General features: G+C 43.5%; 1 protein-coding gene across 4 annotated transcripts in view; it reads right to left on the reverse strand.

Annotated features, from left to right (window-relative positions):
• Positions 1-14,981, reverse strand: part of ror1 (receptor tyrosine kinase-like orphan receptor 1) — a 439,534-nt gene that overhangs the window by 314,239 nt on the left and 110,314 nt on the right. The window contains exon 1 of one of the 4 annotated variants that reach the window (XM_072511139.1): positions 13,092-13,426. The exons of the other annotated variants lie outside the window; for them this stretch is intronic. The gene's annotated coding sequence lies outside the window, so the exon portion shown is untranslated. Of the gene's footprint in view, positions 1-13,091; positions 13,427-14,981 lie in introns of those variants that run through there. 4 annotated transcript variants of the gene reach the window in all.

Genomic DNA, 14,981 nt, shown 5'->3' on the forward strand with positions numbered 1-14,981 from the left:
TACCTCACATTTGTCCGGATTAAACTCCATCTGCCATCTCTCAGCCCAAGTCTCCAAACAATCTAAATCCTGCTGTATCCTCTGACAGTCCTCATCGCTATCCGCAATTCCACCAACCTTTGTGTCGTCTGCAAACTTACTAATCAGACCAGTTACATTTTCCTCCAAATCATTTATATATACTATGAACAGCAAAGGTCCCAGCACTGATCCCTGCGGAACACCACTAGTCACAGCCCTCCAATTAGAAAAGCATCCTTCCATTGCTACTCTCTGCTTCTATGACCTAGCCAGTTCTGTATCCACCTTGCCAGCTCACCCCTGATCCCATGTGACTTCACCTTTTGTACTAGTCTACCATGAGGGACCTAGTCAAAGGCCTTACTGAAGTCCATAAAGACAACATCCACTGCCCTACCTGCATCAATCATCTTTGTGACCTCCTCGAAAAACTCTATCAAGTTAGTGAGACACGACCTCCCCTTCACAAAACTATGCTGCCTCTCACTAATACGTCCATTTGCTTCCAACTGGGAGTAGATCCTGTCTCGAAGATTTCTCTCCAGTAATTTCCCTACCACTGATGTAAGGCTCACCGGCCTGTAGTTCCCTGGATTATCCTTGCTACCCTTCTTAAACAGAGGAACAACATTGGCTATTCTCCAGTCCTCCGGAACATTACCTGAAGACAGTGAGGATCCAAAGATTTCTGTCAAGGTCTCAGCAATTTCCTCTCTAGCCTCCTTCAGTATTCTGGGGTATATCCCATCAGCCCCTGGGGACTTAACTACCTTAATATTTTTCAAGACGCCCAACACCTCGGCTTTTTGGATCTTTTTGGATCTCAATGTTACTGTCACACCCTTCTCCAGACTCAACATCTACCAATTCCTTCTCTTTGGTGAATACTGATGCAAAGTATTCATTTAGTACCTCGCCCATTTCCTCTGGCTCCACACATAGATTCCCTTGCCTATCCTTCAGTGGGCCAACCCTTCCCCTGGCTACCCTCTTGCTTTTTATGTACGTATGAAAATCGCTTATTGTCACAAGTAGGCTTCAAATGAAGTTACTGTGAAAAGCCCCAAGTCGCCACATTCTGGCGCCTGTTCGGGGAGGCTGATATGGGAATTGAACCGTACTGCTGGCCTGCCTTGGTCTGCTTTCAAAGCCAGCGACTTAGCCCTGTGCTAAAGTGGGCCAATCCTTTCTCTGGTTACCCTCTTGCTCCTTATATACGAATAAAAGGCTTTGGGATTTTCCTTAACCCTGTTAGCCAAAGATATTTCATGACCCCTTTTAGCTCTATTTATTGCGCGTTTGAGATTTGTCCTACTTTCCCGATATTCCTCCAAAGCGTCATCAGTTTTAAGTCGCCTAGATCTTATGTATGCTTCCTTTTTCATTTTAGCTTTCCTTAAAAGACTCCCACATTTCAAATGTGGATTTACCCTTAAAGAGCTGCTCCCAATCCACATTCCCTAGCTCCTGCCGAATTTTGTTATACTTGGCCTTACCCCAATTTAGCACACTTCCTTTAGGACCACTCTCGTCTTTGTCCATGAGTATTCTAAAACTTACGGAATTGTGATCGCTATTCCCAAAGTAATCACCGACTGAAACTTCAACTACCTGGCCGGGATCATTCCCCAATACCAGGTCCAGTATGGCCCCTTCCCGAGTTGGACTATTTACATACTGCTCTAAAAAGCTCTCCTGGATGCTCCTTACAAATTCTGCTCCATCTACGCCGAAGTTAAAATCTCCCATCACGACCACCCTATTGCTCCTACATTTTTCTATAATCGGTCTACATATTTGTACCTCTACTTCACGCTCGCTTTTGGGAGGCCTGTAGTAAAGTCCCAACAATGTTACTGCACCCTTCCTATTTCTTAGCTCTACCCATATTGCCTCAGTGCTCGAAGCCTCCATCGTGCCCTCCTTAATCATAGCTGTGATATCATCTCTGACCAGTAATCCAACTCCTCCACCTTTTTTACCTCCCCCTCTATCCCTCCTGAAGCATCTAGGCGTCGCTTCTGGTTCTTTTATCCTTTACCCAATGAACCATTGGAGTAGCCTTATTTTACTCCTTGATGGTGTAGCTAAACTACGTAAAAATAAATCAAAGCATTGCTTTTGAAACTCAACGTTTCCTCTTCTTATATATAAATATTTACAACAAGCAGACAGAGGGAGGCAAATAATAACCGAACAAGATATAACTGTGACGGGTGGCTTTTTTGAAGTCTCTGAAATAAAAGTCAAGAAATAATTTGAAGTTGAGCTCTTTGTAAACTGTACAGATAACAAGCAATACGGCATCTAACCTCCCAAGCAGTATGGACTGTCAAAACTTCAATCAAAATCCATCATACATATTAAAGAGAAAGACAAGAAACTTTTCAATGGAAAGTAGGTCCAGTGGAATCAACTATTTAAGGTCGATGGCAGAGATAAAAGAAGTTAAGACCTAGTTTAATTCACATTCTTCTACACCTTTGCCTGACCCTATATAATACTGAAACGAGAAACAGAACCATGTTCCAGTGTTTCAGAAGGAAAAATAAATTAGCAAAACAAAAAGCAGGATATTGTCTCATTCTACTCAAATATTGTAAAAATGTTAATTTGGCTTAGTCATACATTTATGTGCCATGTAAATGCAACACTATCTTACATTTACACAGCAAAATGTAAGCAGGCAAAAGTTGACAAAGGGCCAAAAAGGAGATAAATTAGACAGGTGATCTAACCCTTAGCCAAAGAAGTAGATTTTAAGCAGAAGCTCAAAGGAAGAGAATGTAGTACGGTTTGAAATGAAGAATTAGAACAGACTTTAGGACATTCTGTGGAAGGAGCAAAAAAGCAACAGCTGGATCTCTGACAGGATCATAAACACATGGGTCAGCGGGTTAACAGATCCAAGTCCAAAAGCAGTCTCAATCGATGTCTGCACTTGCACTATTCAAACTTTTACTGTATCCAGTTCTATATACTGACAGAGAGATAAACATTGGCTTGATTGTGGCAGGAATGGTGCCAAACACACCACAAGTAAAGCATGTGATGCATTAGCCATTGACGAGCATCATAAGCATGTGGAGAGATGGCTCCAAATCAATTTAGGGAATAGTATGGAACTATTTCTTGGATGATGGGATGGGCAGAGAGAGAAATCAAGGAATCAATTAATATTCCTCTGTATGCAGGTTACAGCAGCAACATCACTGTACCTCATCAACAAAGACTCTTTAACAACAGCGCCCTCAGTGGCTCAGCTGTAAATGACAACACATAGTGTGGTACTGAGTCAAACAGAGCAGGAAAATACCAAATTCCATCACTAGTCTGTGCTGTGGCGGCTGATCTCAGATTGAGTTGGGGTGGGGGAGGTTGCTGGGAGCACAACTGATCTCTGGGGCCACGGTAGGGCATTTGGCAAAGGCTTCTCAGTTGGCAAAGTGTCAGATAGAGGGATGAAAGAGATAGCATTACAAAGAAAAAGTTGAAAACTGAACTGTATATAAAAATAAAAGAGAAATCTTTCACAAAGTTATGGGGAACTGACTGGATTCCACTAAACCATGCAGAGCTAAAGGTCCCAGGGGTTCAATTCTCAATCTATGATGAATCAACGCATTTCAGCCAGGATGCCCTGGGCTGGACAGTCATGGGATTATCACTGTTGATAGTTAAGGTTGCTGTAAGGTTCATCAGATAAGGACAAAAATCAGTCTGGACTTCCACAGTTGAACTGCTTAGCAATAGATATTATACAGGAGGAATAGCCACTTCAACAAAATACAGAAAGGCTGCTAGTATCTGTGCATTCAAACCACAGCAAACATCATGCTTTTGATAAACAATGTGGGGAAAAGAGGATAAAACATTATCCAACAGCTGTATAGCATAGATGTCACTTACAAAACCTCTATATTGACAAGAGCTGGCTACAGTTAGATAGTTATAAGTTTATAGGTGTAGCCTCCACTGAAAGCAGTATCGGTTTCTCATTTATTCTACAGATTATCTCTACACCTGGAGGTGAGGTGCAGCAATGAGAAGATGGAAGGTTGGTGCAATGATACAGCCTTGATTGACCCCAGTTTCCACAGAGATAGGCTTTGTGGTGGGTCCATGGATGCATGTCATCATGAAGTAGGTCGAGGGTGGTCATGAATTTCTGAGGGCAGCCACATTTGAGTGAGATACTCCATAAGCCTCGTTGACAGAGTCAAAGGCTTTTGTGAAGTCGGAATGGGCGATGTAAAGCAGTTAGTGCTGTTCCTTGCAATTTACTTGCTTTTGCCACAAAGTGAAGATCATGTCAGTGGTGAATCTTGATGGGTGAAAACCGAGTATTTCCTCAGCCAATGGGAGGACGCAATTGAGGAACAACCTTGCAATAATCTTCCCTGTGGCAGAGAGCAGGGCTAGTCTTCTGTAGCTACCACAATCAGACCGGTCTCCCTTCTTGAATAGTCACAAGTACTGTCCACAGCCATGCACCCTTTTTCCCAGAAGAAGGAAAGTAGGTTGTCTTCGAGCTCCAGGATGAAGATGATGCTCACTTGGAAACTGAGCCCTTTTTATATTCATGGGGTTTGGGCATCACTGGTTAGGCCAGCATCATGAACTGCTGCAGTCCATATGGTATAGGTACTCCCACATTATTGCAAGAGAGGGAGTTCCAAGATGTTGCCCCAGCAACCGTGAGGGAACGGCAATATATTTCCAAGTCAGAATGGTGTGTGACTTGGAAAGGAACCTTCAGATGGTGGTGTTCCCAGGTATCTGCTACTCTTGTCCTAAGGTGGCTGGACTAGTTCCTGCAGTGCACCTTTAGATGGAACACACTGCTGCCAATGTGCCAGTGGTGGAGGGAGTGAATGTTTGTGGATAGGGTGCCAATCAGGTGGGCTGCTTTGTCCTGGATGGTGTCGAGCTTCTTCACTGTCGTTGTAGCTCATCCAGGCAAGTGGAGAGCACTCCATCAAAGTCCTGTCATGACCTGTAGATGGCGGATGGGCTGTGAGGAGTCAGGAGGAGGGGCAGCAGTGTTATGGGCCAGGGTTTAGAAAACTCCAAAGTATATCATGGAGTTCACCTGACCCAAGACTTTTAATAGATTTTGGTTATGGGGAGCACAAGCGTCCACTCTCCAGGTGTTATGCAAAAGAGACCTTAAGTATTTTTAAAACAAAACAATGTTTATTCTATGAACCCAGTTAACATTTTATAAACACACAGTAAACATCCTTATCAACTACCAACATGTGTAACCCCACAGATACAATACTCTGTAGATAACCCTCAATACCTTTCCTAGCAACATCCATAAGTCAAACCCTTTTTTAACAAAGACAGCAGATTTAAATTCTCTGCAGAAATAGGTATTACTTTGAAATCATCAAAGTGATCTGGAGACATTCTTTAGCTTGTAGAGAGAAAGATCAATGCACACATCTGCTTGGTTCAAATGCAGCTCTCCAACTGAAAGCAAAACTAAACAGAGCCACAAAGCAGCTTTTCAGCTCAAAACAAAAGTAAATTACAGACAGACAGCTCAGCTCCACCCTCACACTGACATTTGGCTAAGGGTTAGATCACCTGTCTAATCTATCTCCTTTTTGGCCTGTTGTCAACTTTTGCCTGCTTACATTTTGCTATGTAAATGTAAGATAGTGTTGTATTTCCATGCACGTTCTCCATGTGTTTACGAGGGTATCCTCTGGATGCTTCGGTTTCCACTCATAGTCCAACGAGTGCAGGTTAGGTGGATTGGCGATGCTAAATCGCTCCTTAGTTACTGGGTTATGAGGATAGGGTGGAAGCATGGGCCTAAGTAGAATGCTCTTTCAGAGGGTCAGTGCAGACCTGATGGGCCGAATGGCCTCCTTTTACACTGTAGTGATTCTATGATTACTGTTCTAGGAGTTACTCACCACAGGATGCCTTGCCACTGGCCTACTCTTGTAACCACGGTATTTATATGGCTAGTTCTGTTAAGCTTTTGGTCAATGGTCACCCCCAGGATGTCGATAATGGTGATGTTAATGCCATTCAACATCAAGGAGAGAAGTTTAGATTCTCTCTTGTTCGAGATTTTCATTGCCTGGCACTTGTGGCGCGAAAGTCACTCGTCAGCCCAAGCTTGGATATTGTCCAGGCCTTGCTGCATTTGGACACGGACTGCTTCAGTATCTGAGGAATCGTGAATGGTGCTGAACATTATGCACTCATCAGGGAACATCCCCACATGTGACCTTATGATAGAAGGAAGGTCATTAATGAGACTGCTGAAGATAGTTGGGCCTAGGACACCACCCTGGAGGAACTCCTGCAGTGAAGTCCAGGAACTGAAATGATTGCCTCCAACAATCACAGCCATCTTCCTTTGTGACAAGTATGAAAGGAACCAGTGGAGAGTTTTCCTCCTGATTCACACTGACTCCAGTTTTGCTAGGGCTCCCTGATATCACCTTCGGTCAAAAACTTCCCTGATGTCAAAGGCTGTGACTCTCACCTCACCTCAGAAGTTCCACTCTTTTGTTCATGTTTGAAGCAAAATTGTAATGCGGTTGGGAGCTAAGTAGCCCTGGCGGAGCCAAAACTGAGTGTCAGTGGGAAGGTTATTTCTAAGCAACTGCCACTTCCAACACTTTACTGATGATCAAGAGTAAACTGATGGGTCGGTAATTGGTCGGGTATACAGGACATACCTGGGCAGTTTTCCACATTGCTGGGTGGATGGCCATATGGTACCTATACTGGAATTGCTTGGCTAGGGGCATGGCAAGTTCTAGAGCACAGGTCTTCGGTATTTTGTTGGAATATTGCCAGGGCCCATTGCCTTTCCAGGCTGCAGTACCTTCAGCCATTTCTTGATATCACATGGAGTGAACTGAATTGGCTGAAGATTGGCATCTGTGATGCTGGGGACCTCCGGAGGAGGACAAGATCAATCATCCACACGGCACTTCTGGCTGAAGATTGTTGCGAATGATTCAGCCTTATCTTTTGCACTGATGTGCTGGGCTACCCCCTCACTGAGTATGGAGATATTCGTGGAACCTCCACCTCCTTGCTTGCCATGCAAATAGTCCTGTGTTGTAGCTTCACCAGGTTGATACCTCACTTTTAGGCATGCATGATGCTGCTCCAGGCATGCCCTCCTGCACTGAACCAAGGTTGATCCCCTGGCTTGGTGGCAGAGTGGGTATATACCGGGCCATGAGGTTACAGATTGTGGTTGAGTACAATCCTGCATGGTCCACAGAGCTACATGTTTTCCCAGTTGCTAGAACTGTTCAAAGTCTATCCCATTAAGCATAGTGGTAGTGCCACACAACACAATGGAGAGTGTCCTCAAAGCGAAGAAGGGGCTTCATCTCCACAAGGACTGTACAGCGGTTCCTCCTAATAAAAATGTCACGGACAGGTACATCTGCAGTAGGCAGGCTGGTGAGGATGTGATCAAATATGTTTTCCTCTTGTTGGTTCCCTCTCACTAGCTGCGGACATAGAGTCTAACAGCTATGTCCTTGAGGACCTGGCCCAGTCAATAGTGGTGCTACCAAGCCACTCTTGGTGATGGACTTTAAAGTCCCCCGCCCAAAATACATTTTGGGCTCTTGCGACCCTCATTGCTTCCTCCAAGTGGTGTTCAAAATGGAGGAGTATTGATTTCTCAGCTGGGCGGTGGGTGATACGTGGTAACTAGCGGGTCATTGCCAACTCTTAAGCATATGAGAAAATGGGTGTTTCACTCAAAACCCACAAAGCTAAAGTCTTCTTCAATCAGTTCCCACAGCAAAACACCTGACCCCAATGATCAAGATCCAACAGCGAGATCCTGGAAAATTGGGACCATTTTCCGTATCTTGATAGCCTCCTCTCCACAAACACAGGCATAGAAGATGAAATTCATCATCACCTCCCAAGATGCCAATTCAGCCAGAGTGTTTGTGGACCAGGATCCCAAACCTGAGACTAAGGTCATAGTTTACTGGGCAGCAATGATCCCAGTGCTCCTATATGCTTTGGAGTCTTGCATAGCAGGCACCTCAAAGCACTGGAGAAGTAGGTGCCTTTGCAAGATCTTCCAAATCAGTTGGCCAGAAAGACAGCCCAACAGCAGAATCTACTCCCAAGCTAACATGCCCAGCATTGAGGCATCCTGAAAACCAGCTCCGCTGGGCAGGACATGTAGTTCCTATGCTTAACATCAGATTCCAAAGCTACTTCTCTACTTGGAACTTGGTTATGACAGAAAATTCCCAGGAGGGGGACAGTAGAGATGCTTTAGGGATGTCCTCAAAGCATCCCCAAAGAGGCCAAACATACCAGCCAACTCATGGGAGACCCTAGCTTGTTGACTGACCAAAATGGAGAAGGTTCATTTGTGAAGAGTCAAGAGGCTTCATCATGAATGTACAGAGAGAAAGCTGTGGTGTTGGAGGTCATACACAAACCTGCAAACAACCCATCTACCCAGGCCTTCAAGCAACCAATGTCCTGCATGTGGTAGAATCTGAAAATCGCACATTGAACTTATATGAGCCATCTCCGAATGCATCAAAATGGAGAGAAAACAAGTCATTCTAGATCAAGAAGGACTGCCTAAGAAGAGAATATAGTCTTCTGTGATCTTTTGCTGCTAACATGGGTTGTGATATGTGGAGGGTAAGAGCTCAGAGTTAAAGAAGGGAGATACGGGATACAATGCTTACATACGAACTAGGAGTAAGCCACTTGGCCCTTCGAGCCTTCTTGGTGATCCAAAAACACATCATCAGATTGCACATGCATAATGATTACACTCAACTCTACCCCATCACTACCCCTCTCAACACCGTCACCATCGCTAAATTATCAGATTGCTTATCTGACATCCAATACTGCCTGAGCAAGATTTCCTCCAATTAAATATTGGGAGGGCTAAGGCTTCAGTCCCTGTGACGACATCCATCCTCTCCCCTGCAGATTTACACCAGAGATGTTCTTCCAACCACATACCCACAGCATCATTAAGACCACCTGTTTCCACATTTGTAAAATCATCTGACTTCATCCCCATCTCAGCTCATCTGCCGCTGAAACCCTCATCCATACCCTCGGCTTGACCATTTCAATACACTCATGCTAATCTCCCACATTGCATCTTCTGTAAACATAAAGTCATCCAAAGCTCTGCTGCTCAAGTGCTAACCTGTTCATCTATCAGGCTGGTGCTTGCTGACCTACACTGGCATGTTAAGCAATGCCATGATTTTAAAATTCTCATCTGTGTTTTCACTTTCCTCCATAGTTTGGTCGTTCTCTATCCCTGTAATCACCCTGAGCCCCACAAACATCTCAGTACCGCTCGAGTTCTAACCTCAGGAACCAATTTAAATTGCTCCACCATTGGCAGCCACAACTTTATCTGTGCAGCTCCCAGCCTCTGGAATTTCCTCTCTTTGTGCCTCTTTTCTCCTACTTGAAGACGCTCCTTAAAGCTTACTTCTCTAATCAAACTTTTGTGCATCTGCTACAATATCTCCTCATGAGTTGCTATGTTCTGCTTTATAATGGTTTTGTGAGATGGCTTGGGACCATTTAATATGTAAAAGGTGCTGCATAAATATAAGTTGCTGTTATTGCAGTGGGCTGGCTTGGTTGAATTGCAATATTAGAACATAGAACATACAGTGCAGAAGGAGGCCATTCAGCCCATCGAGTTTGCACCGACCCATTTAAGCCCTCACTTCCATAACCCAATACCCTCTCCTAATCTTTTTGGACACTAAGGACAATTTTATCATGGCCAATCCACCAAACCTGCATGTCTTTGGACTGTGGGAGGAAACCGGAGCACCCGGAGAAAACCCACGCACACACGGGGAGAACGTGCAGACTCCGCACAGACAGTGACCCAGCAGGGAATCGAACCTGGGACCCTGGCGCTGTGAAGCCACAGTGTTAGCCACGTGTGCTACCGTGCTGCCCACGGCTATTGTCACTTTATAATTTATTTTAATGTACAAACATCTACTGTTAACTCAACTGCATGTGTAACTCTGTAGGGTGACACAGAGCCAAAGTTAAATTCAACAAATATCCTCTTTCCAGTATCCCTGTTGGGGCAAGGATTATCTAGCTTCTAACTGGCAAATTACTGACAACTCAGCGATCGAGGCCGAGGGTTTGCTCATCTGCTTCTGAACTGCGCCACCTCATCACATTCACTCCCGCCGAGATACATCACAGAACAATCAGACTGTCAGAATTACTCTGCGGCAAGACCGGGAGATTAAACAGAGCCTGAGACTGTCTTCAATTCCTTGACACATACATGCAGAATACAATTCGAACTCTGGGATAAACTGTCAACTTGCCACACAAGGTTTAAACTGGCCTTGTTGTGGATCAGCTGTTGTTAGAGTAATCACTCAAAAATCAACAGGAATGAAAGCAAGGTAGTTTTCAATAACGAATTTGGCAAGTTGAAAGTCTACCACACTTGTGTTGAAAAATGTTCAGATTTTACTCTTTAAAAACTGAAGAGCCAGTCAATCAAATATTAAACCCTGCAAATGGTTTGGCAGCAAACACTAGCAGTTTTTGAAGAAACAAATGTTGGTTGCTCATTCCCATGGAAGTTGTGTTGTCGTCCATAGAGATGGGCAGCACTTAACATGAGCAGCTGCTGTTATAATGGGAAATGCTGCGATTTCATAAAGAGACCTATCCTCGCCTCCTGTGTTTCTGGCTGTTGCGTTTGCCAAAGGTTACCGCTGACAACATCCACTTTTGCTTCAAGCGGTGTGATGTCTGAACGAATACACAGGCAAATAAAACTTCCCTTGGCAGATATGAGTCACCAAATTTTGAAACCCACCGCCAGTTGAGTCGGAAAGTATCCCCAAGATTAAACAACTAATGTTTATATTTAGAATAAAGGAGTGTGCACTCTTTCTGTGTCCTCAAGCAGGTATCAAAACTTGTCATCGCGCTGTCCAAGATAGGAGCTTGGCATCAGAATCCAATGTTAAAATCCCTTAGTTTTGATGACTACTGCAATTAAAATAAGCAAAATGGGGCAGGAAACAGGTTAAAGAAAAAAAGTGTTGTGCGAGCACACAAGTATATCAAAATAAGGACTCCTCTGCTGTGGACATCATTCAGTCACTCAAATCAAAGCTTCAATCACTAGCTATGCCACGTTATGTGATTTCAGCCAAGACACTATATGGGGCATCCCAATTGTTGTCGCAATCTTTGGGCTAGGAAGGTGGTTGGATAAGAAATTAAAGATCAGCCAGGGTTCCCGATCCATAATGCGACCAGCACTACAGTCTACACATACACCCCAGGCAAATTTGACAGCAACATGGAACAAGAGCCTGTTACCATTCACTATAAGGATCATTTGGACAAGGTACTGAAGACAACTGGTGTGCATGTACAATTACATAGTATGAGTTAATATCTTCAGAAATGGGGGCAAACACTGGAGGAGGGAGCACAGGGAAAGGAGACTATTGAGGGGGAAAAAATGAACAGTTTGAAAATTGCCTTTAAAATGTGCTCGGTGAGCTTTTTGCTCAATTATATATACACAGGACAGAATAAACTAATGTTAAAACAGATAATGTATATTATAAATGACATAATTATTGAACTCATAATTTAGAGTTTGCCCACCTAGCTTCTTCACAGTAAAAGGTGCCCTTTTAATAATAAATATTCATCTAATTTTCCTCACAACCTACAGCTAGTTCTAGTATGAAAATATCCATTGTGCGTTGCCTCTACTGTTGACAGCAACTCTTATTAGAAACATTTTGGCATTGTTTAGACATTGGTAAACATGTAAACATATCAAGAGTTCACGAGACAGTGAACTCACTGGCAGTTTTCCTAACCTTTAATGCATTCCTAAACCTTGGAATTCTATTCTCCCAATTCTTTGCAATCTGCCAAAATGATGAAAGCTTCATGTGTAGTAAGCATTCCTCAAGTTCATTGGTTACAGCTGGCCCAATGCACTGAGTCAATACTTCATACAATTGTATCTTTAATTGTTTCTTTCGTAAACTCCTGAAATCAGTGCATGTAATTAAAGTGGAACTCAAGCGGGCTCATTGAACTGAAAATGAAGGCTAGGAGAAACCTAATAATCAACAGATCTAATTAAAGCAGAGTTCTCAGCCAGGAGGTAATTAAAGTTTTGGTACTTCTTCAAAGGTGGTGAGGGTATTGAACTGGGTTAGGACAACCTCGGTTTCAGGAGTTGGAACGCAAAAGAGATTGGACGAAACACTCCTCTATCGATTGTCAGGGTCCTGCAGTATGACTTGCATCTAGCATGGTCCCAATATCTCGGGTTGTAAATATATTAACAGCTGTGATACTAAACTTTATAGACTGGAAAGAATTCACTCAATCCCTGGGTAATGTTGACTGAGGACATCTTTTTTGATGGTCTGGAAAAGAAGGACATGGAAAAGAAAACCCAGAGTACCCACTTATTTAGTAAAGATTTCTTTTGGAGGAGAATTTTGTATTCTGACACGGAGGGGGTACAAGGAAACTGAACATTTGTTTCATAATTAGAGATGAAGGGCAGCGCGGTGACACAGTGCGTTAGCCCTGCTGCCTCATGGCGCCGTGGTCCCAGGTTCAATCCTGGCTCTGGGTCACTGTCCGTGTGGAGTTTGCACATTCTCCCCGTGTTTGCGTGGGTTTCACCCCCACAACCCAAAGATGTGCAGGCAAGGTGGATTGGCCACACTGAATTGCCCCTTAATTGGAAAAAATTAGTTTGGTACTCTAAATCTATTTTTAAAAAATAATTAGTGATTATAACAGGAGATGATTGCTACATTGGACAGGTTATAGGGAGCTGACTTCTTGTACTGTCACCCTGAGGTTATTTTGTCCATTGTTCTTGAAAAACCTTTTTTAACTTAAACCTTTTTTAAAGTTTTAGGTTTAGAAGCAAAAAATGAGTTTGCACAAGTTTAAAAAAAGGACGGTCATGGGTTGGAGACATTTGGAGTGTGTGTTACCCTGTTACCCTGAACAACTGTGAAGAATACCTGAGTCAGCATCTGAGTTAGAGTTCCCAACAAAAATTTCTGAAGAAATAGAACGTTCCTTCCTTTTGAGCTTTGGGTGAAGATAGTTTCAAAGGGAGGAGGTGGAGTATATGTGACTAACACTTCCTCTGAACAATCCCTGGGCAGTGAAGAGCTAAGCAACGAAGTCCCAACTTCCTGTGAGGAGAGAAAGGAGGTAAAGCCCATTAGTAGTCAGGTTTTTTTCCCAAAAATCGTAGACAGCGTGCTGCAGAAGATTTATGATGGCTCACAAGGTCAGAAGCGCTGGAGCAACAGCTAGAAGACATCTTCAAGGCAACGAAGCTGTCTCCCTGATGTGGGAAAGGTAGTAAGTTTGAAACGGGGGGAAATGCAGAACAATGGGAGAAGGCTAGAGAATGGGATTAGTTCTAGATTGCACTACCAAAGAGATAGCAGATATTATCATGTGCAATAAACTTGCATGGTTCTGTGGAGCTTCTTCCATGCATGCATTGAACAAAGTGAATATGATCATTACTGTTGCTTCAGTTTGTTCACTTGCTATGAAATAAAACAGCTTAATGCATTACCAAGTGTTTGCTTTGTCTTCCCCTGCAGAGATTGAAGTAGCAAATGTACAAGAGACACAAATAGTCTGTTCAGGTGACTGAATATTATTGTTTTACTTCTGGGTTATGGTTACAAGTAAATAAAAGAGAATGTGATTTAACTCCCACAAAAAGACCCTCAGACCACTTACGGCAGAAACTGGCGCCACTGAACTGAAGTATCTGTGGCAAACTTGAATTTGCAATGCCAGATGATCTGTGCTTTAAACTCCCAGTCTCAGAAGAGCAATGCCCAATATAAACAATGATGTTATACTGCCCACACCACCAGCACATGAGAATACTTAGATCAAAGTCATTTTGCACTGCAGAGTCCCATTTAGAAGTTTAATCCCTTAAGAATACTAGAAAAAAATTGTTTGGCATACCAGCACTCAAAGGGGTCTGGAGGTCCGTCTCCCCTTATAGACACAGTTTTAACAAAAATCACGTTGGAAATCTGGGCAGCCATCAAAGTATCCAATTGTCTAAGACAATAACTGAATTGTCAGTTTTTTAAACCATGTTGCACCGAGACAGATTTAAATAATTAAAGCCCCAGGTCTATGCTCAGTGTAACTGTAGATGAGAGAAAGGATCTTTCATGATTATAGTTGAAATTTATGTCCAACTGAACAAAGCTGTTGGCATGAAATATTTGCACTGTACTGCAGGGCTCACTGTCACACCTACCGGAGTGCATGTATGCCCTGTCAGACTGAGGGACAGTGTGAGAAGCAAATAGGTGTACATGTTCACTGGTACAGGCCACCCCTCCCCCCCCACCCCTCCGCACCTCCATCTAGCATCCTCCCCATTCACCCTCAACCTCTTACAAAAGGTTCACATGTTTGGCGATTACCGTTGGAAAATCCGCTCTAATACTTATGGAGCAAAAGAAAAAAAAGGCAATAATAATAATAATCTTCATTAGTGTCACAAGTAGGCTTACATTAACATTGCAATGAAATTACTGAGAAAAGCCCCTAGCCACACTCTGGCACCTGTTCGGGTACACTGAGGAAGAATTCAGAATGTCTAATTCACCTAACAGCACGTCTTTTGGGAGTAAACCGGGGCACCTGGAGGAAACCCACGCAGACACGGAGAGAACGTGCAGATTCCACACATAGTGACCCAAGCCGGGAATCGAACCCGGGTCCCTGGAGCTGTGGAGCAACACCGTGCTACCATGCCACCCATACAATGAGCCCCAAAAGACCAGTGGCAACAGAAACAAATGGGGCACAAATAGCCTGGGTACTGTACATTGAGTCTTATAGGGTTTCCCTTTAAGCTT

Source organism: Scyliorhinus torazame, chromosome 7, assembly GCF_047496885.1.
Source record: "Scyliorhinus torazame isolate Kashiwa2021f chromosome 7, sScyTor2.1, whole genome shotgun sequence".
Classification (NCBI taxonomy): domain Eukaryota; kingdom Metazoa; phylum Chordata; class Chondrichthyes; order Carcharhiniformes; family Scyliorhinidae; genus Scyliorhinus; species Scyliorhinus torazame.